Below are 22,128 nucleotides of genomic sequence, written 5' to 3' on the forward strand. Positions count from 1 at the left end.
TGGATTGAGGAGTTCCTAGATAACAGGACGCAGCATGTCATTCTCAATGGAGAAAAGTCTTCCGAAGTGATTTCAGGTTTGCCGCAGGGGATTGTCATAGGACCGTTGCTATTCACAATATACATAAATGACCTGGTGGATGACATCGGAAGTTCACTGAGGCTTTTTGCAGATGATGCTGTGGTGTATCGAGAGGTTGTAACAATGGAAAATTGTACTGAAATGCAGGAGGATCTGCAGCGAATTGACGCATGGTGCAGGGAATGGCAATTGAATCTCAATGTAGAGAAGTGTAATGTGCTGCGAATACACAGAAAGATAGATCCTTTATCATTTAGCTACAAAATAGCAGGTCAGCAACTGGAAGCAGTTAACACCATAAATTATCTGGGAGTACGCATTAGGAGTGATTTAAAATGGAATGACCATATAATGTCGATCGTCGGTAAAGCAGATGCCAGACTGAGATTCATTGGAAGAATCCTAAGGAAATGCAATCCGAAAACAAAGGAAGTAGGTTACAGTACGCTTGTTCACCCACTGCTTGAATACTGCTCAGCAGTGTGGGATCCGTACCAGATAGGGTTGATAGAAGATATAGAGAAGATCCAACGGAGAGCAGCGCGCTTCGTTACAGGATCATTTAGTAATCGCGAAAGCGTTACAGAGATGATAGATAAACTCCAGTGGAAGACTCTGCAGGAGAGACGCTCAGTAGCTCGGTACGGGCTTTTGTCAAAGTTTCGAGAACATACCTTCACCGAAGAGTCAAGCAGTATATTGCTCCCTCCTACGTATATCTCGCGAAGAGACCATGAGGATAAAATCAGAGAGATTAGAGCCCACACCGGGCATACCGACAATCCTTCTTTCCACGAACAATATGAGACTGGAATAGAAGGGAGAATCGATAGAGGTACTCAAGGTACCCTCCGCCACACACCGTCAGGTGGCTTGCGGAGTATGGATGTAGATGTAGATGTAGATGTAGATGTAGAGAGGCTCCGTCGCCACCACAGCCACAGTGGTCCACAACCCCATGACGGCTACCGCAGTCCACCTCATCCATCCACTGACCCACACCGAACCACTCTTGGAGGATTATTGTGCGGTTCGGCTCCCGGTGGAACCCCCCCCCCCCCCCTCCCAGGAATGTCTCACACCAGTCGAGTGTTACCCCTTCGTTTGCGTGGTAGAGTAATGGAGTAATGGTGGTGTACGCATACGTGGAGAACTCGTTTGCGCAGCAATCGCCGACATAGTGTAGCTAAGGCGGAATAAGAGGAACCAGCTCGCATTCGCCGAGGCAGATGGAAAACCGCCTAAAAACCGTCCACAGACTGGTTAGCTCACCGGACCTCGACACAAGTGCCGGGGATCAGGCGCTCTTTACCAATCCGAAAGCCGTGCGTTAGAGCGCACGGCTAACCAGGCGGGCAAACAAATCAGTACTGCTCAATGTGTGTGATTATAGTGGAGCAGATACCAGAGTGCCGAGGAGCGGCGCTGAGCAAAATAATTTTTTTATTTCACTTTCATTTTTTCACAGAGCGACGTCCAGAATGTTTCAGCGACTCCGGCAGCGGGTAACTTCCAAAAAAATGGTTCAAATGGCTCTGAGCACTATGGGACTCAACTGCTGTGGTCGTAAGTCCCCTAGAACTTAGAACTACTTAAACCTAACTAACCTAAAGACACCACACACATCCATGCCTGAGGCAGGATTCGAACCTGCGACCGTAGCGGTCGCGAGGTTCCAGACTGCAGCGCCCAGAACCGCTCGGCCACTCCGGCCGGCGGGTAACCTCCCCCTCACTTACCGACCTTATTGACGGTGAAGAACTAAACCGCGTGCACGTAATGGAAATTTGGGAAAAATCAATCGTCACCGAAGTTAATTTGTCGGTAAAGAGGGAGGAAAGGGTTACATCTAAATGAAAGGAAAAATGCAAATGAATTTGGTGGAAATTAATTTTGAGAAAAGGGTAAAATTAATAAAGAAAGTAAATGTGTGGTCGTTACGTTAACAATTAATTGGCGTTAATCAGATATTTGAGATTTGGGGAAAATTACGGTCGCCAGTCCCATGGACAACTACTATAATAACTGAAAATGAAAGATTAATGCACACATAATTAGCACTAAAAGCGTTGACACATGTTGTGTGAAAACTGAATTTTTGTCAGAAGTAATAAATTTCGCTACACTCTGACTTAATTTAGCAAAAGAATTAATAAAACCGGAAAATTGAAAGTTAATTTAGTGGATGAAATTAATAGTGAGCTTTGTTTCTGAAGCACATCGAAATTCAGTAAAATAAGGTTAGTCCTGGGCTACCTCAACAATCATTTCAAAAGCTACTTGAATCTACGCAATTTAGAAATAAGAGATTTAACTTTGAACTTGAATAAAATGATTCTGAACAATTAACAATAGTAACATTTGGTACGTACTAAGCCGAGCTGCAGTCACAGGTAAGCTAAAATATGGTAACAAAACTCGCACTCTTAATTTGTGCTTGCGTAATCTAAATACTGTAGCCAGCTATGGATACATTAACTGAACTTTGAAATTAAAGCAGTGAAATGGAATGATATTACTTCAACGCTGGCGTCTGAATTTCAACGACACTCGGGTTCATTTCGGAAAAGGAAGGGACCCTGCTTGGTAATGCAATTGGGACAATGAGCAACAAAGGTTCATGCTAGGTTGCTGTAATTTTGTGATGCAACAATTTTAAAAGCTGAGGTCTGCCGTACTTTACGTGCTTCCAGTCTTCCATGTTGGTTGATTGAAGGTTTGCAGTCGTCGGTCGAGCAGGTGACGACAGTCACTCATTGTCGGCCGTCGCTGTTGCAGAAGCTTGATGTTGGCGTGCCTTCTTCTCGACACGGTCACCAGGCGAAACGGGCTCTTGATGTGCGCCAGCTAATGCTTCCCGTCCGCGACACCGTGTCAGAAACTATCATAGCAATTCGAGCGCAATTACATGCTGCCAAACCCCGAAAGCGCGGCAACTCGCGGGAGCGTCACACAACACACCTGCTCCATTGCACTACTCCAGCCAGACTCTCTCTGCCCGCGCTCCATGCAGCAGAGTTAACACTACCAAAGATCCTAAACACTTTGGTTCTCCACACGACCTATCGATATAATCGTTCGATAGCATAGTTTTCCCTAGGCAAGACCCAGCGTAAAAATACAAATAATATTTACAAAACTAACCAATTATCCATCGACATAAACGCATAAATATATTTATATATATACAAATAGTAAAACTATTACAATATATAAAGACGCAGAAATGTCATATCTTCAGGTAACAAAGTAAGGAAAAAAACCTATAGCACAATAGATGGAAATAGGAGGATATGCATTTCCGGCGTTACAAGCGTTCGGGCAACGCCGGCAACACTCAGCTTGTGACGCTACAACGCAGTCCTTGCTATGAATTTTTTCGCTTACTTAACACATAAAACTGTTTGTATACAATGTATGGTCTAGTGTAAATATGTATTGTAAATACTATGTTTAAGTTATGTAATATTTAACACTGGCAAGTCAGGGCATATTTAATTAACGTTGAAGTCAGAGAGATTGTTTTGTCGCGCCTCTGGGCGCGGGAGCGCGCCAGCGGGTAGTAGTAGCAGTAACGCCGTGCTCGGAGTAAGAAGTACAGTCGAGTGCTGCTAGTTCCAGCTGTGTTACATCTAACGTGTTACATCTAGTGTGTGGATCTAAGTACGACGGGAAAGTAATGGTCGGCATATCTGGAAGCATGGCCAGGCAAGTTATTATGGATTAATGGGCATAGTGCTGAAGAAACGAGGACTTAAATGTGAAGCGCACTGTGGGCCCAAGTCGCAACAGTAAAAGCCCGATTCCACATTGTGTCGCTGCCGTGGACTTCCGTCGATCCACCGACAACGAGGGAAGTAAGATCTACGTAATTTTCGTAGGATAAAATTGCAGAAGGCTTGCCAGTGACTGTGCTTTTTATTTTTTTTTGAAGTTGAACAATTAATAACAAGCACTTTATAATCGAAGTGTTGCAGTTACATTCCACCCGACAATAACACCAAGTAGGTTCCTTCCAATCCTTACCTTATTGAACCGAGTGTGTCACGCCATTATCAAGAGAAAATATGTTAATTATCAAATTATTTGCATAGCCGGTGAAGAGTAAATTTCAGACTGGTTATCGTAGTTAATTGTTGCACTTAATAAGCTTACGCCAACCGTAGTAACTTAATATTAGACTGAAGTAATAAATTTGATTATTAAGATTTATTTCAATGCATATTCAGCTGAAGTTAATTCAAGGATATTTCATGAAACTATAAAGCTTATTCCACCTGACAATCCCCCAATCAATGAATTATTATCATTCAAAACATAGTTAATCAATTGTTGGCAATATATTTCATCATCAGTAGATTAAACTGCGCAAAGTATCTAATTTTAAAGACAGAATGACAATCCATTATTCAAAATCTCGATAGATAATTATCTGTGTTGTCAACATTGCACTTAGCTGGCAAATTATGAACAAAATAAGTCTAGTTAGAGTGTTATGACATTGTTTTGTATGAGTACTGAGCCTGACACAGCACTTACGTAAAATTTCCCGTTCCACCTGCTGCGCTACAAACAGGTACACTTTATTTTTGACACAATTATTCACGTACTTAACAATACTGTCGCTCATCAGTTGAGCTGGCGACCGATTTTTTAATTGCTTTTACAACTTAATCATTTCTTTCGGCAAAATTTCCACTGGCAAAATTTATTTCCAAGCTATTTCCATTATTTCATTTACCGATCGTTATTCAATGAAATTACTCATTCAATAACGATCAAATTATAACGTCTCCTGTTTCCCGCGGAATAATCATTATTTACTTCGGATTGGGATGCCTCATCCCGACGCGGGTCAAAATTCATAATTCACGGTCATTATCAACTTGTAATTTCGCAAATCCCAGGAAGCAGGGGGGGTGTTGTAAGCTGTTGCTGTGGATAGCAGAGTTAGAACTGATGCTGGCGCTTACGTTTCTGTTGTTGTGCTGTTGAGTAAATGGCATCAGCAGAAACCTTGATAGCAGATGTTTTTACTCTGCTTCCCTTATGGAGCAAGCGAAATAAGTATCGTCACAACTGATTCATTTTGGGCACGTTATTTTATGGGTTGGCAGCAGTATTACAGACTACAAGTACAGAATACAGTGCCTTAATCTTCCAGTTTTTTCATTGTCTAAAAACGAGAGAGGATAATACAGTTGAAGTAGCATAACTGATAAACACTTGAGAGTCATGTTTTATTATATGAAAAAAAGTTTCAAAACCGTGTTATTTGGACAGCTTCATTTGAAGCACAGTTAAAGTTACGCCCTGTCTGGTAAGTGCCATGTATAGCACACTCGATTTCAAGTGTATGTTGCTCATCGGCACTCAGGGATCTATCTAGGTTAATGACAGTATTCTGGACAACATATACATTTCATAAAATCTGATGAAGTTAGTGTTAAGTTCCAACATTTGCTCTACTTACCGCTCATTACTAATTACGTTCAGTTAATCGTCCTGGTCTGGAAAAGAGTCTGTCGCAATATTCATTCTCTGGATCTTCCGACTGCAAGAGTTGATAAAATAGTTCAACAATGGTTGTGCCTCATCTCCAATGAACGCAATAGGCAACACACCTGATGTCTTTGGAAGAGGAGAGCCTGGCTGTATATGAAGTTCCCCTTCTTGCATCACGCGAAATACACTAGAAGAACGTAATCAACAACCTGCTCTTTCCTTCCTGTATCACCTAACATTAATTACAATGAATTTCTTGTGAGGATATGCAATCGCTTGTAGATAATTGAATGAAAACTTTTTATGGTTATAAACATTGTACAAGAATTTTCTGAGCGTTTTAGACGAATGTGTTTTCTGTCAAAATCACCGACTTCATTTGGAAACTTCTGTATGTTATATACATTAGTTACAGTATTTAGAAAATCATCTTCACAAGACATTCCGGTCTTGTGGCTGGAGGCAATCCCACCACACTTTGGTACTTGACTCACAATTCTTACAACGGTTATGAACCCCCTTGTGAATGTCTGAGCCATGTCTCGAAAACTTCTTCTGGTTTCTAGGAAACTGTATCAATTCTCGTTTCACCAGTTGTCGATGACCCTTAAAAATCACATTTTTCCATTGAGAAAATCTGTAGCTACTTATATATTGCGCAATATAAGGAAGTTACGCACAATAGCCATACGGCTATCTACTCTTCTCGTCGTGTGCTGCCGCGCGGGATTAGCCGAGAGGTCTGAAGGCGCTGCAGTCATGGACTATGCGGCTGGTCCCGGCAGAGGTTCGAGTCCTCCCTCGGGCATGGGTGTGTGTGTTTGTCCTTAGGATAATTGAGGTTAGGTAGTGCATAAGCTTAAGGACTGATGACCTTAGCAATTAAGTCCCACTAGATTTCACACACATTTGAACATTTTTTCTTCGTATGCTATCATTTGCCAAAACCTTGTTTCCATATCTCAAACCGTTTATACACACATCAAAAAAAGTTTTGCAATAACACGGTTCCCAGAACTCCTGAAGATAGACGTTGACCGTATCACAGTCACTGTCCCTTTGACACTTCAGAGATGTCACTAAACCCGCCTAAAGATCTAAACAACTATGCATGAGCTGCACCTATTAGACGGAGTGGGTCCGACAGCCAATCAGTTCCAGTGATTCCACCAGGAAGGAGGTACACGGCTCGTGCTGTCTGTAGTTCAACCATGCCTAGACGGTCAATGCCGCGATTCGAACGCGTCCGCATTGTTAGTTTGTGCCAGGAAGGGCTCTCAACAAGGGAAGTGTCCAGGCGTCTCGGAGTGAACCAAAGCGATGTTGTTCGGACATGGAGAAGATACAGAGAGACACGAACTGTCGATGAAATGTCTCGCTCAGGCCGCCAAAGGGCTAGTACTGCAGTGGATGACCGCTACCTACGGATTATGGCTCGAAAGAAGCCTGGCAGTGCCACCATATTGAATAATGATTTTCGTGCGGCCACAGTACGTCGTGTTACGACTCAAACTGTGCTCAACAGGCTGTATGATGAGCAACTTCTCTCCTGATGTCCATTTCGAGATCCATATTTGCAACCACGACACCATGCAGCGCGGTACAGATGGGCTCAACAACATGCCGAATGGACCGCTCAGGATTGGCATCACTTTCTCTTCACCGATGACTGTCGCATATGCCTTCAACCAGACAGTTGTTGGAGGCAACCCGGTCAGCTGATCGCCTTAGACACACTGTCCAGCGAGTGCAGCAAGTGGACGTTCCGTGCTGTTTTGTGGTGACATTATGTGGGGCCGACGTACGACGCTGCTGGTGATGGAAGGCTGTACGATACGTGAATGCCATCCTCCGACCGATGGTGCAACCATATCGGCAGCATATTGGCGAGGCATTCGTCTTCATGAACGACAATTCGTGCCCCCATCGTTTACATCTTGTGAATGACTTCCTTCAAGATAACGACATCGCTCGACTAGAGTGGCCAGCATGTTCTCCAGACATGAACCCTATCGAACATGCCTGTGGTAGATTGAAAAGAGATGTTTATAGACGACTTGACCCACCAACCACTCATAGGGATCTACGCCGAATCGCCGTTGAGGAGTGGGACAATCTGGACCAACAGTGCCTTGACGAACTTGTGGATAGTATGCCACGACGAGTACAAGCATGCATCAATGCAAGATGGGGTGCTACTGGGTGTTAGAGGTACCGGTGTGTACAGCAATCTGGATCACCACCTCTGAAGGTCTCGCTGTATGGTGGTACAACATGCAATGTGTGGTTTTCATGAGCAATAAAAAGGGAGGAAATTATGTTTATGTTAATTTCTGTACAGATTCCGGAAGTCTCGGGAGCGAGGTGGTGTAAAGCTTTTTTTATGTGTATAGATACAAGGGTGCTATGAAAATTCCGTTCTCGCTTTGTCATCTGGACAGTGAGCGCAACAGGGTGCGCTATATACGATCCATTTTCTCGAGAATACAGTTATAGATCCCACCTAAGTCTGAACAATAGTTCAGTATATTAACCGCATTTGGTATGCAGCAACTTCCACCAAACGCAAATTCATATCAACCTTTAATTTCCATTGCAAACTTTTCTATTTTCTTGCATTAGCTCGCTTAATTCTGAAATATCACAAGAACTATGATGATTAACGAAATGATAAACAGTTCATCATGAAGCTGACGAATAAAACTATGAGACATATGAGAATGAGTTTTTTTAATCGCGGAATTCCTTTAAAATCGATTGAGTAAGATTGCTTATCGCCCTACTTGTAGGTTTGAATCAAATTTTTTGTCACGTAGTTTCTTTAAGATCGTTTGAGAAAGACTGCAGATCGGCTGACTTCAGCGTTTGCCGTCGACACAGTCAAGCGAGCCTGCCTGCTGCCGCCCCGCTTCCTGGCCCCACTATGGTATACTTGAGAGCGAAGCAGGGTTGCGGCAACTGCCCGCCGCGCAACTTCACTCTGCTCTGTTGCGCCGCTCCACTCTAATCCGACACTAACGCTGCACGACCGTTACAGCGTGTATTCAAAACAGACCTGATTTCAGAATGAGATTTTCACTCTGCAGCGGAGTGTGCGCTGATATGAAACTTCCTGGCAGATTAAAACTGGTTCGCAGGAGAGCGTCTGTGAAGTTTGGAAGGTAGGAGACGAGATACTGCCAGATGTAAAGCCGTGAGTCTTGCTTGGGTACAGTCAAACAAATAACTACAATTTCAGAAAAACTGAGTGATTTATTAAAAACAAAAAAGCTTTACAAATGGAGTGTGTCAATAACAAGTTAGTTCACCTCTGGTCCTTATACAGGCAGTTCTTCGGCTTGGCACAGATCGATATGTTACTAGATATTCTCCTGAAGGATACCATGCCGGATTCTGTCCAATTGGCGCGTTAGATTTCAGAATCCCGAGATGTATGGTGCAATTACTGAAATATTTGACCGTAAATTAGCTACAAACCACGGCGTGCACACACTTTATTCGACATGTAAACGTCACTACAGATATTCAGACTTAGATTATGAAATGATCGATATCCTTGTCATCATTGGCAATGATGTGGCGCAGACGAATAGCGAAATTCTGCATAACCCACTAAAGCGTTGGAACATCGATGCTGTCGATGACCTCCTGAATGGCTGTTTCCAGTTCAGCAATGGTTTTGGGGTTATTGCTGTACACCTTGACTTTAATATAGCCCTTAAAGGTGTCACTTGTGTTCAGATCTGGAGAATACGGAGACTAATCGAGGCCCAGATCAGTGGCTTCTGGGTACCCCAGAGCTAGATCTCGGTCCCCAAAGTACTCCTCCCGGACATCAAACACACTCCTGCTTTTATGGGATCGCGCTCCGTCTTGTATGAATCACATCTTGTCGAAATCACGGTCACTTTGGATAATGGGGATGAAAGCATCTTCCAAAACCCTCACGTATCGTTCGGTAGTCACAGTGCGATCAAGGAATGTAGCACCGATTATACCGTGACTGCACATCGCACACCACACAGTCACTTTTTGAGGGTGAAGAGACTTTTCCATCGCGAAATACGGATTCTCAGTCCCCCAAATGCGCCAATTTTGCTTATTGACGAACCCATCCAAATGAAAGTGGGTTTCGTCGCTAAATCAAACCATACAGCTTGTACTAATTCCCATCATGCCCCGCGGCCAACAGTGCACTTTGAACTTCCTAGTGCAAACCGTTCAGCAGTTATAATGATTTTATTTCATATTGTTCAATAATTGTCACACTGTATTTGGAGGACCCATGATGCTCCAAACGTTCTCAATTGGGGAGTGATCCGGCGACCTTTCTTGTCAAGGCAAGGTTTGCCAAGCTCAAAGACAAACTGTAGAAACTCTCACCGTGTGCGGATGGCGCATTATCTTGCTGAAATGTAAGCCCAGGATGGCTTGCCATGAAGGGCAACAAAACGAGATGTAGAACATCGTCGACGTATCACTGCGCTGCAAGGTTACCGCGGATGACAACGAAAGGGTTCCTGCTATGAAATGAAAGGGCGCCTCAGACCATCACCCATGGTTGTCAGAAAGTATGGCTGCCGACAGTCAGGTTAGTACCCACCATTGTCCATGATGTATCCAGAGACGTCTTGGGCCTAAGATCTCATTGACTGGGGTAAAACTGTCTTCAGTGATGACTCCCACTTCGAAATGCGCCCCGATCACGAGAAAAGACCTGCCCAGAGACGCCTGGGCCAGCAATGACATACCAATCTGACTATCGCCCGCCGTACAGCTCGACAACCAGACGTGATGGACCGTTCGCTCTTCTAAGAGATCATTCTCAGATTGTACATTCCTTGATGACAGTAGGAGCTGCTGGCGTGCAGCAGGTCCGTCTGTGCTGGCGTGGGGAACGAGAATGTATGATCTCAGGATGATCGCTTAGAAATCGAAACAGGTCATCTAAAAATAAAAATATTGTAACCAAATTAAATGCTATCACGACTTGTTTATTCAATAACTTACAATATTAATAGAGCATTGTATTTCCTGGAATAGTTTTCCAAAAACTATTAATCAATACGTATTGTAGCTGGAGTGTGACAATCGTAATAAAATACATTGCGACTGGTCCCCCATCAGTCGCCTCCTAAGGTGGTGGATAGGGGAATGCTCACCAGTTAAGGTGGGTACCGCGGAAATAAAATACCTGGGGTGGACCAAAACCAGTGAAGAGGAAGTCAATGGCTCGGATGCCGGAAGAGAATGTTTTTGTAGCATTCCAACGGTAGAAGAGGCGGAAGGCATCTCTACGTGGCAGGCAGAGCTCAGAGCCTGAGAAAGGCAATCTACCTAGGAAATGGTAATCCAAAATATTACTCAGCAAGCTTGGAAGCTGTGAGGTGGCAGCCCCTTCACCAAGCTTAACCTGCGCAGCGCTCTTAACGTGGCCATGGGATTCTATACCTACTGGCTCACATCAAAACGATTTGCCTCGCATAATGGATTCAAAGGAAGCGGACATAGGCTGTGGAACAGGAATTCACGAGATGGAAACAAGAAACACTGCTTCACATTTGGTACATGGAACGTTCGTAGTCTTAATAAACCAGCTGCGGTAGCGACTTTGATATCTGAACTAAAAACGTACAAGACAGAAATTGTAGCTCTACAGGAAGTTAGGTAGCTTGAAGAAGGGATACACACGTAGGATAATTATCTCATTGGCTCAGCTCATTCCCTAGTGGTAGGAAAGATGAAAATCAAGATTTTTTGAAATCAACAACTAAAAGCCACATCAAAACCTAATTTAAGCGGTAGTAACAAATGCAGCAGAAAAAACACTGGGCATCAAAAAGAAAACGAAGAAACTGAAATGGTTCAACGAAAAGTGTCAGAGAGCAATAGAAAGGAGGAAAGAAGCCAGGATGCTGTGGCTGTTTAATAAGGAGTGTGAGGGCAGGAGGGAGACCTTCAAAGCGGTTAGAAGAGAAACAGCAAGAGTGCTACGAACAGAGAAAAGGAAATATCTATTTGGAGTCCTAGAATCTATAGAAGTGGAAAACAGGAATGGAAACTCAAAGAAGTTTTTTCAGTACACAAGGAAAAGTAACAGAGGTTATCAAAGTGAAAACCTATTCATAAAAAATAAAAATCAAAATATGCTAACGCAGCTGAAAGATATCCTAGAAAGATGGAAAGAGTATTTCTCAGAAATGTTTAATTGCACTGATCCGGACATAACCTTCGATTATGCAATGTCTGAGAGAGACAGCATTAATAATGACGAATATATAATCACAGAACAGGAAGTGATCCACACCATTCAAAAGCTCAAAAACAACAAGGCAGCAGGCGAAGACCAGATATCAGCAGAGATATTAAAAGAGGGCGGAAGCAAACTACACAAAGAAATTTATAACCTTATCACAATGATTTGGACAAACTGAAACACTGCCTCAAGTTTGTAAAACTGCAATAATTTGTACCATACAGAGGAAAGGAAACATAATGGAATGTGGAAATTACAGAGGAATCAGTTTGCTGAAAATGACATACAAAATCGTGCAATGATCATTCTGGAAAAACTTAAACCTTACGCAGAAAACATTTTCAAGATTACCAGGCTCGATTTCGAACAAACCGTTCCACAACTGATAGTTTGTGTACTATACGAGAGATCTTTGAGAAATACTGGGACTTTAACAAAAACATCCACTGTCTCTTCATTGACTTCCAGCGAGTCTACGACAGCATCCACAGAAGTAGCCTCTACAACACATTACGAGAATTTAGTACACCCAGTAAAATCATTAGGATGATACAACTGTGCATGAATGGCTCCCAGGTAGCAGTGAAGTTCAGAGGATCCACATCCCCCACATTTCCAATTAAAAGAGGCTTACGACAGGGAGACGCTCTTGTATGTGTCCTCTTCAAGCTTGCATTAGAGAAAGTGGTTCGGGAGAGTAATGTACATCTATACAATGGTCTCCGACTTGAACACAGTGAAGTAAAACTCCTGGCTTATGCATATGGTATAGTGTAGCTGAGTGAAACTGAAGAAGAACTGAAAGACATGTACAGATCTCTCAAGCACAGTGCCAGCAAAATGGGGCTTTTGATTAACCAAGAGAAAACTGAATATATGGAAATAGGTCGAGTCATAAGCCCAAATCCTTACTTTGAAATGAACCAGCATTCTAAATTCAGAAAAGTTCTCCAGTTTAAATACCTTGGAGCACGTTTCAGCAGTAAAAATATCATAACAATGGCTATAAATGAAAGAATAGCCTCAGGTTCAAGATGTCTGAACTCACTAAGCAACCCACTCAAAAGAAAAGCTTTATCAATCACCACAAAGATGAAGATATACAACACTACCATCTGCCCCATAGTACTGTACGGTTCAGAAATCTGGACGCTTACAAAGAATGAAAGAGAAAAACTGAATGTTTTCGAAAGAAAAGTAATGAGAAAAATCTGGGCACCTGTGTTGGAGAATGGCGTACGGAGAATTCGGAAGAACAATGAAATTTATTAGTTAATGAAGCAACCCACTATCATCCAGAAATTAAAAAGTAGGAGACTGCAATGTGCTGGACATGTGGCTAGAATGGAAAATAACAGAATCACCAAGAAAGCATTTGAAGGAACTCTCCAGGCAACAAGACCATTGGGCCGACCTCGTACAAGGTGGAAAGATGACATAGAGAAGGACATCGCAGCATTAGGAATTTCCGTAGGGTGGAGAGAGGCTGCGATAGATAGACGGCGGTGGAAGCAGATCGTTGATGCAGCGCGTGGTCTACAGGGCCTGTGATCACTGAGAAGACTGAGAAGAAAGAAAGAGAGAATCCGGCAGCGACCTTGGCGTTTTTATTCGCTGTGTGAAAGCGCACAGAAGTAGACGTATAGGTATTTGAGCAATAGAAAACAGATCTCGGTCTGTTAACGTCCGCAGATTACGGTATCCGTACGCGCCAGCACTATATAAGAGCACTTTAAATGCCAAATGCACACGCCTTAGACCATTGTAATGACTACCGAGATATGTCCAAAACCGCTTCCCCTTTCTGTGACCGCAACGCTGCATCGCCCCAATGTAACCGTTGCTGCACCTTTAAGGCCTTCTGAATAAGCGTTCATCTTCCCTTTGAAGAAGTTTCTCCACAGTGCCATAGATTATCCACGCGGTCACTTTACCCTTAAGAAAGAGTAAAGTTGCCTGGCGAGGAAAATGTGCCTCGACCGCTATTGCAGCGGTGCTTTAAGAAGGGCTAAAATATCCCCGTAGTTGATTTACAGCGTTATCGGCCAAACAATAGCGATAAGGGCAGGCGGCTGCGTCGCGGGGCGCCAGCTATGCCCACCCCTGCCGGCAGTCCTTAATCCCGAGTTATCGCCTGGGATTTGCCTGATCCGCCTTATTTCCACGCAAAGCCCCATCGCCACAGCTGCTGGGAGCTATTCCCGCTAACGTCTAAATTTTATAACGCCCCTTCAAAAATTTCACATCGGCCTTTGCGTGCTTGTGCGGTAAAGATAAATACCAGTATCAACGGCATTCGCAAATGAGAGCGGTGTAGAATTTTTTCAGACAAATGAGTTTCATAAACGTTTCATTTTGTTTCCCGTTACTTGAAGAATTATCTTCATCACGATTCTTAAACCACGACAGTTTCTATCCCGCGTTAAACTGCATACCCTGTTCGGAACAGCGACTCGGTAGAAGTGAATTATGTCAGGACTAAGAAGGAAATCTGCATATTGCATGTAGCTTCACCGAGACCTAATTGTAATCATTTGCTGGAATGCGATGACCATCATCAGTTCCAATTTCGAGGCTTAAGTCTTTGGCCAGTTCCACTTCATACACTGACGGAAAAATCGCAACACCAAAAAACGATTAATGTAGAGTAATGAACTATCAGTAATACGATTATCTAGGTAACATATTTAAGTAATAAACATTGCGAGATCACAGGTTAACAAAAGTGTGAGGTACGCCATTGCAAATGTGAAATGCTGGTACAATAATAACCGATGTAACTGCCATAATGTTGAATGCAAGCATGCAGACGTGCATGCATTGGTTTTTACAGGTGTCGGATGTCTGTGGGATGGGGTTCCATGCCTGTTGCACTTTTTTCTGTAAATACAGGGACGGTTATTACGTTTGTGGATGACGCTCGAGTTGCCGTCCGATGATGTCCCAAGTGTGCTCGATTGGAGACAGATCTGGGGATCGAGGACTCCAGGACAATATGTCGACACTCTCTACAGCATGTTGGTTTACAACAGCAGAATGTGGGCGAGCATTATCCTGTTGGAAAACACCCCTGGAAATCTGTTCATGAATGGCAGCACAACAGGTTGAATCACCAGACTTACATAAAAATTTGCAGTCAGGGTGCGCGGGATAAACACGAGACTGCTGCTTCTGTCATAAGAAATCGCACCTCTGACCGTAACTCGAGGTGTACGTCCGGAGCGTCTAGTGTGTAGACAGGTTGTTTACAGGTCCTCAGCTGGCCTTCTTCCAAGCAACGCACGGCCATCACTGGCACGGAGTCAGAACAAGCTTTCATCAGAATACGCAACACTGCTTACACCACGCTTGTCCGCCCTATTCCTGAGTATTGCTGTGCGGCGTGGGATCCGCATCAGGTGGGACTGACGGATGACATCGAAAAAGTACAAAGAAGGGCAGCTCGTTTCGTATTATCACGAAACAGGGGAGATAGTGTCACAGACATGATACGTGAATTGGAGTAGCAATCACTAAGACAAAAGCGTTTTTCGTTGCGACGAGATCGTCTCAATCTTCCCGTGAAATTTCAATCACCAGTTTTCTACTCCGACTGCGAAATCATCCTGTTGGCACCCACCTACATAGGGATAAATGATCATCACGATAAAATACGAGAAATCAAGCCTCGCACTGAAAAATTTAAATGCTCTTTTTTCCGACGTGCCGTTCGAGAGTGGAACGGTAGAGAGACAGCTTGAAGGTGGCTCATTGAACCCTCTGCCAGGAACTTTATTGTGAATAGCAGAGTAATCACGTAGATGTAGATATCCACCGTACCATCCAATAAACTCCCGCTTGACACCACTGAAGTCGCAAACGGCGGTGGTTTGGGGTTAGTGGAATGCACGCTACAGGGTGTCTGGCTCGGAGCTGTTCTTGAATTAATCGATTTATAACAGTTTGTTTTGCCATTGTGGTGCCAACTGTTGCTCAGATAGCTGCAGCATGATGCACCAGAGCCAAAGCCGCAAATGATGGTCTTCCGCCGCGCGGTTAGAGGCGCCATGTCATTGATTGCGTGGCCCCTCCCTCCGGAGGTTCGAGTCCTCTCTCGGGCATGGGTGTGTGTGTTGTTCTTAGCATACGTTAGTGTAAGTTAGTTTAAGTAGTGTGTAAGTCTAGGGACCGATGACCTTAGCAGTTTAGTCCCTTGGGAATTCACACACATTTGAAGGTCTTCCCTTACAGTAGTGCCACATGGCCGTTCAGAGTTCGGTCTTCTTTCGACCGTAAATTCTCGTGACAACCGCTACCAGCAATCATATCATTCCGATATTATTCGGAAAAGGCCACCTGTCGCCCTTAGTGTCGTCCAGATGCGATATTGGAGTGACAATTCCAGCCTTCGTCGCAGATGAACAGCTGTCAGCGTTGGTACGCGAACCAGGCACCTGCTACAGAGGCCCATACGTAGCAACGTTCGCTGAATGGTCATTGAGGAGACACTGTTACTTGCCCTTTGGTCCATGTGGGCACCCAGTTGCTCAACAGCTGCAAGTCTGTTCGCTCGTACACTTCTCAGCAGTCGTCGTTCCCCCCTGTCATCTATGAACCCTGGTCCACCACCGTTGCCTCGGCGCCAGTTTCGAATAGCGCCATTTTGCCAAGCACGGTATACTTTAGCCACGGCGGCAAGCGAAAAGCTTACAGACTTAGCCATTGCGGAAATGCTTCCACCCGAAAGCTAATGATCATGCCCTTTTGGACGCCACATAAATCGCTCCGTTTCCACATCACGAGAACGACTGCAATGCTTTCCAGTTCCCTGGACACGCTGAAGTCCCCTCCACGACTGGTGCTGCCACTTTCTCTCCGTGAATGATTATTCTAAAAAAAATGGTTCAAATGCCTCTGAGCGCTATGGGACTTAGCTTCTCAGGTCATTAGTCCCCTAGAACTTAGAACTACTTAAACCTAACTAACCTAAGGACATCACACACATCCATGCCCGAGGCAGGATTCGAACCTGCGACCGTAGCGGTCGCGCGGTTCCAGACTGTGGCGCCTAGAACCGCTTGGCCACTCTGGCCGGCTCATTATTGTACGTTGACGCCGAGCATAGGCGGTGGTCACATAATGTGACTGACCGTGTATATTAAATTTCTGTTACAAGGCTCGCTGAAGGTATCTGAAAGCTGTACCAAGGTACAGGACTCTCCCCTGCTGAACAGGTTTCTTGTTCTTATTTCATTTATTACTAGCTGTGTTGCACCTCATTTCCGCTGACCGCCACATATCGATCGTATTTTGATACCTACCTGTGAGGGCCATATAACAAAAAATAAGGACAGCAATAGTGTTAAGATTTGTGTGTCCTTTCAGTAATTGCTTCCTCGTAGCATACATACTGTTATAAACATTCAACATAATTTTGAAAACTTCCACGTCCATTTCATATTGACAGATAATATAATTTCATCGGATAATAAGCGCAAGTACCACGCTGTTTCTAAGGATGTTTGATCATATGGCCGCGCTATCTGGGGCGCCTCGTCACGGATTGCGTGGCCCCTCCCGCCAGAGGTTCGAGTCCTCCCTCGGCCAGGGGTGTGTGTGTGTTGTTCTTAGTCTTATGTATGGGGCGGAACTATGGGCCTCATGCAAAACGGGTGACCGGGCTGAGTCACGCAATTTGACTCTTAGTCTGATCACGAGGTGTGGCCATTAATTGCACGCGTTGATCACGTAGGCTGACGTGAGGATCAATGAACTATGCTTGACGGGATGTATCTGGAACATCGTAGGTGATTATAAGTTAGTGGGCAGGAATACAATTAAATACTTAGCTTTAATTCAGCATTAGCGGTGAACGTCGATCTTGACATTGTACAATAATATTTACAAGTGCAGTTATAGAATGAACTGCGAATACTTCTTTACGATTCTGGTTGCTTCACACGTATAGATCAATTGTCAATGCATAAACTGTATGTAGCGCCTGGCTAGGTCGTAACTACTGACTTAGCTGAAGGCTATGCTAACTAGCGTCTCTGCAAATGAGATCTCTGAAGCTATAACAAGTGAACCATTCCTATTAAAATCGGCTGTAGAACTGGCCAGTGATAATTAACTATTATTGTTTAAGTCAATATTGTTGGCAGTCTTCTGGAGAGAGAGGATGAGTAGTCGATATCTGCAAAGACTGTATGTGTCCTCACGTGCTTCTTCGCGTATTTGCACACAGCTACACGTACATCATGCTACACGTACAAATGCCAGCATTTGCCCAAGTCTGAATCATACCTGTATTGTTTGCAGCAACAGCTGTCAAATATTATGCTGTCACCAAAAGATGCAACAAAACGACATGAAGGCTGTACTAGGATACTCCATCGTTTGGAAACTCCGCTCAGTTTTCTAAATCCTGTTTGTGTTTACCTTACGAATACATAATGCACGGTATAAAATCAGTGAATCTCTCTACATTTTTCAAAAATCCTGCATCGCTCATTATATTGAAAAGTGCATACGTTAACACAAATATTGTGGTGAAATAGTGAACATTTCTTAAACGAACTACATTACAACCTCTTTGACAGTACGCAGCATGTCGTAATAATTGCAAAGACTTCATAACTACCAGCAGTTGTGGAAAGGTTCCACATTCCGTATCCACTTAATTTTCAGTGTAATTGTCCTTCCAATATCTTCTCGGGACTCAGCATCGACTGTCGTCACTAATTGATAGTTAGAGAATTTTATTTCTTAACCCCAACATAATATTTGACTGTACCAGATAACTCTCCAAGCAGAAAGCGTATTTTGCTTGTCAGCATTTGTCTCTTGCTCGCTTTAAGCATCTTTTACGATTTTCTTTACTAATAACAGTCATTTTTTAGTTGCCCATTCGCCAGTCTTGATGTTTAGCAGGCAGGACGTTCCTGTGTACAAAGCTTTAATTGTACCATTTAAGAGTTCTGCTAGAATTCGAAATATTCAAAAAGAATCAGAGAAGCTCAGTACTATTGTAGTGCCTCATTACATACAAGATTCCGTTCTGGGAATTTTATTTATTTATTTATTTATTTTACAATCTCATTGACCAACTAGGCTCACGTTAACAGCTTCAGTTCCTCTTCTTCCTTTGTTGTTGTTTCCTATTTTTCCAGTATTCCCTCATTTTCTCTCCATGAAGTCTCTTCCTTTCTTCTGTCCACGCTGTTCCCGATTTTTTTTATTTCTTCTGCTTTGAAAGCCTTCCAAACTCAGTATTTTATTTTTAAAACGGTTTCTTTCTGCTATTTCTGATTCTTTGATGTTGTTTCTTTCTAGATCTCTCCTTAACTCTGTAATCAATACTATTGTCGATTTCTTCTTCCAGAAATATAGGAGTATTTGCTTTGTTAGTCTGTTTCCATCCATTCGGTAGTGGTGTCCGAAAAAGGTTAATCTTCGTTTGGCCATTACTTCAGATATTTTCTCTATATTTTTATAGATCTCCTCATTACTTCTTATTTTTCAACCATCTGCAGTTTTTATTGCACCATTTCTAATAATCCTTCTTTCCAGTACCTCTAGTCTGGTCATCTTTTAATTCATCGTCAGGCATTCAGATCCATGTAAACATACTGGTCGTACCACTGTGGTGTAGTGTTTTAGTTTTGCTTTTCTAGTTATACATTTCTTGTTATAATACTTTTGATCAAACCATATGCTCTTTCCATTTTGTTAATTCTTACATGTATTGCAGATTTTTCTAGTCCATTCTGTTCTATAGTCTTTCCAAGATATTTAAATTTATTTACTCGCTCTATTTTACCTGTTTGTGTTTCTTGAACTTTGGCGCGTTTTTTATATTTGTCATGAATTTTGTTTTTTCAGTTCAAATTTTGAAACCAGTTCTGTTTGATATTTTTTTCCAGAAGATTTATCTGAATAACTGTCTCTGTCATTTTTTCTAAAAGTATTGCAAAATCATCCCCAAAAGCCAAGCATTTTACCTTTTATTTCATTTAATTTTTAGAATATAAATTTAAACAGCGAGTATAAAAACTATGTACCTGTTTTTCATAAGTGTTGCTCTTTACCGATTGCTCAGGTACATTGACAAACACCAAATTTCAGTGAAAATTATTATATAAAGCGAAATTTAATTGCACGTAATATTTAGCTCTAAAGATTCATGTCTCTGTTGCATATTACTTTCTCTTTTTTATTATATATTATTATATGTTCTCGCCCAATTAGTTGTACGTATGTACTATTCCCGTCTTTATCAGGTAATCGTATTTCTAGCAGAGATGGAAATCCTTTCAAGGCATTTATAGATTTAGAGATTTTTTTCTCAATTCCGATTAGATCTTCGCTAACAGTCCTTGAGAAACAAGGCACTGATTCAGCCTTCGGTATTGACTTTGAAATATACGTAAATACTACAGCTTAAATTAAACTTTTTCAGGATAGATTTCTTCCGATTTCAGAGAGGGCTCAGGCAAGGAGATTACATATTGCAAAAACTATTCTTAGTAGTCCTAGAGCAAATAACTGGGAAAAAGAAGAAGCTCTACATGTTAATGTAACATATCTGGACCACCTTAATGTCACTAGTGACATTGTAGTATTCTCCTCTATACCAAAGATACTTTTGAAGATGTTGACAGACCGTGTTTCCAAGTGAGCTAGACAATCAATTTTAATCAGACTAAACCAGTGTATAATGAGCACACGCAAAAGTAAATTGCATTAAACAAATTTTCGGAGGAGTAAAAATGGTTGGGAATGTTTTTGGTACATGAAATAGAGTTTTGAAACTGAAGCGTTCAATTTGTCTGCAGTGTGTATTACCAGAAGTTAGACTTTTAAAGATAAGGCCATTCCAACAATGAGGGTTGCACAACAGCAGTAAAGAGATGTGTCTTAAGCTGGAAACGAGGCAGGCGACTGAACAGTAGACAAACCAATAAAGTTCTTGCTTTGAGGTAAGGAATTGTGCAGTAGGAAGACCATGAAGCAAGAAAAAGTCTGGAAGAGGTTTTTGTGAAGCAACGGATGACAACAGATGACGATGGTGATGGTGGTATTTTATGGGATATTATAATCATGTCTGGCGTCTATCAAAGCGGCGTTAAAATGGAAATTGTTGTAGAAAAAAATAAAAAATTATTGGAAAAAAATTGAGAAATAGTTATTTGCCCACTACAGTGGAGCCGTTACAAAATTTACTCTATTCATATTCCTAGTGTAACTTTCAATGAATTTCGATAGCGAATCAGAATGCAGCTGAACAGTTGCACTTTATCGTTGTGATGAAGTGATAGTCCCGCTGTAACGTCGAACGTCCTAAAGCGAGTGGAAGAGATCTGATTAGCTCGTGAACTCAAACTTCTGTGTTTTGGGAAGAATTCTTTACCTAAATCCAGAAATTTCTGTAATACCACAAGGGCACATATGTGGTTCTTCTAAAACAATGAACACATTTCAACTTTTTTTTTTTTTTTTTTTTTTTTTTGTGGAAATGCCGGGTAGGTGGGCACAGGGAATGACACTCCAACCGATTGCTGAATGAAATTTACGATAGTTATTGGTGATATTGCTAAGTGCATGCACAATACGTTGTCACTCTCGGAAAGCAAAGAACTAACTGACTCAGACAGCACTGCTAAGGAACAATTTAACACAAAGTAATCGCCTGACAAAGACATCTGCACACAACAGCTCGTCGCTGGGAGACGAAGTCTACATGCTAGAGTTGTGGCGATTCGTGAATGAGTCGTTCATTTGAACGACTCTAAATAAAGAATCGTAAGAATCGAATCGTGATACGGACGAATCGTCGTTCAAAAGAATCGTAAGAACGATTGCGTGTTTCCGAGTCGTGACGATTCCAAGTTCCAACGATTCATCGATTCTTAGTACGCTATGCCTCGAAGCCCTCCATGCTTCGAAGGCAACTTCCGAATCATGCCGAGTCGTGCCGAATGATTACGACCGCCAGATGGCAGTCAAGTGGAGGATGCGTGTGAACAAAGGAAGCTCGGAACGAACAAACGAAGTTCGTGGGCCGTAATATTACTCGTGAAAACCAAGCTGACACTTGGCGGTGTCGTCTTCTCACGTAAATAGTAGTGACAGCGGCAAGTTCTCAGACAAATTAAAAGCAAAATACCTATGCTTTGTATTTAGAAGAAATGAAAGTTAAGCTACATTTGCCTTGTGGGAGGGCTGTCAGCTGCGTTATGAATTACAAGGATGATGTGGACTTCGAAAGACATCTTAGCACAGAAAAACATAGGATGATACGAGTC

This window comes from Schistocerca cancellata, chromosome 2, assembly GCF_023864275.1.
Source record: "Schistocerca cancellata isolate TAMUIC-IGC-003103 chromosome 2, iqSchCanc2.1, whole genome shotgun sequence".
Taxonomy (NCBI): Eukaryota; Metazoa; Arthropoda; class Insecta; order Orthoptera; family Acrididae; genus Schistocerca; species Schistocerca cancellata.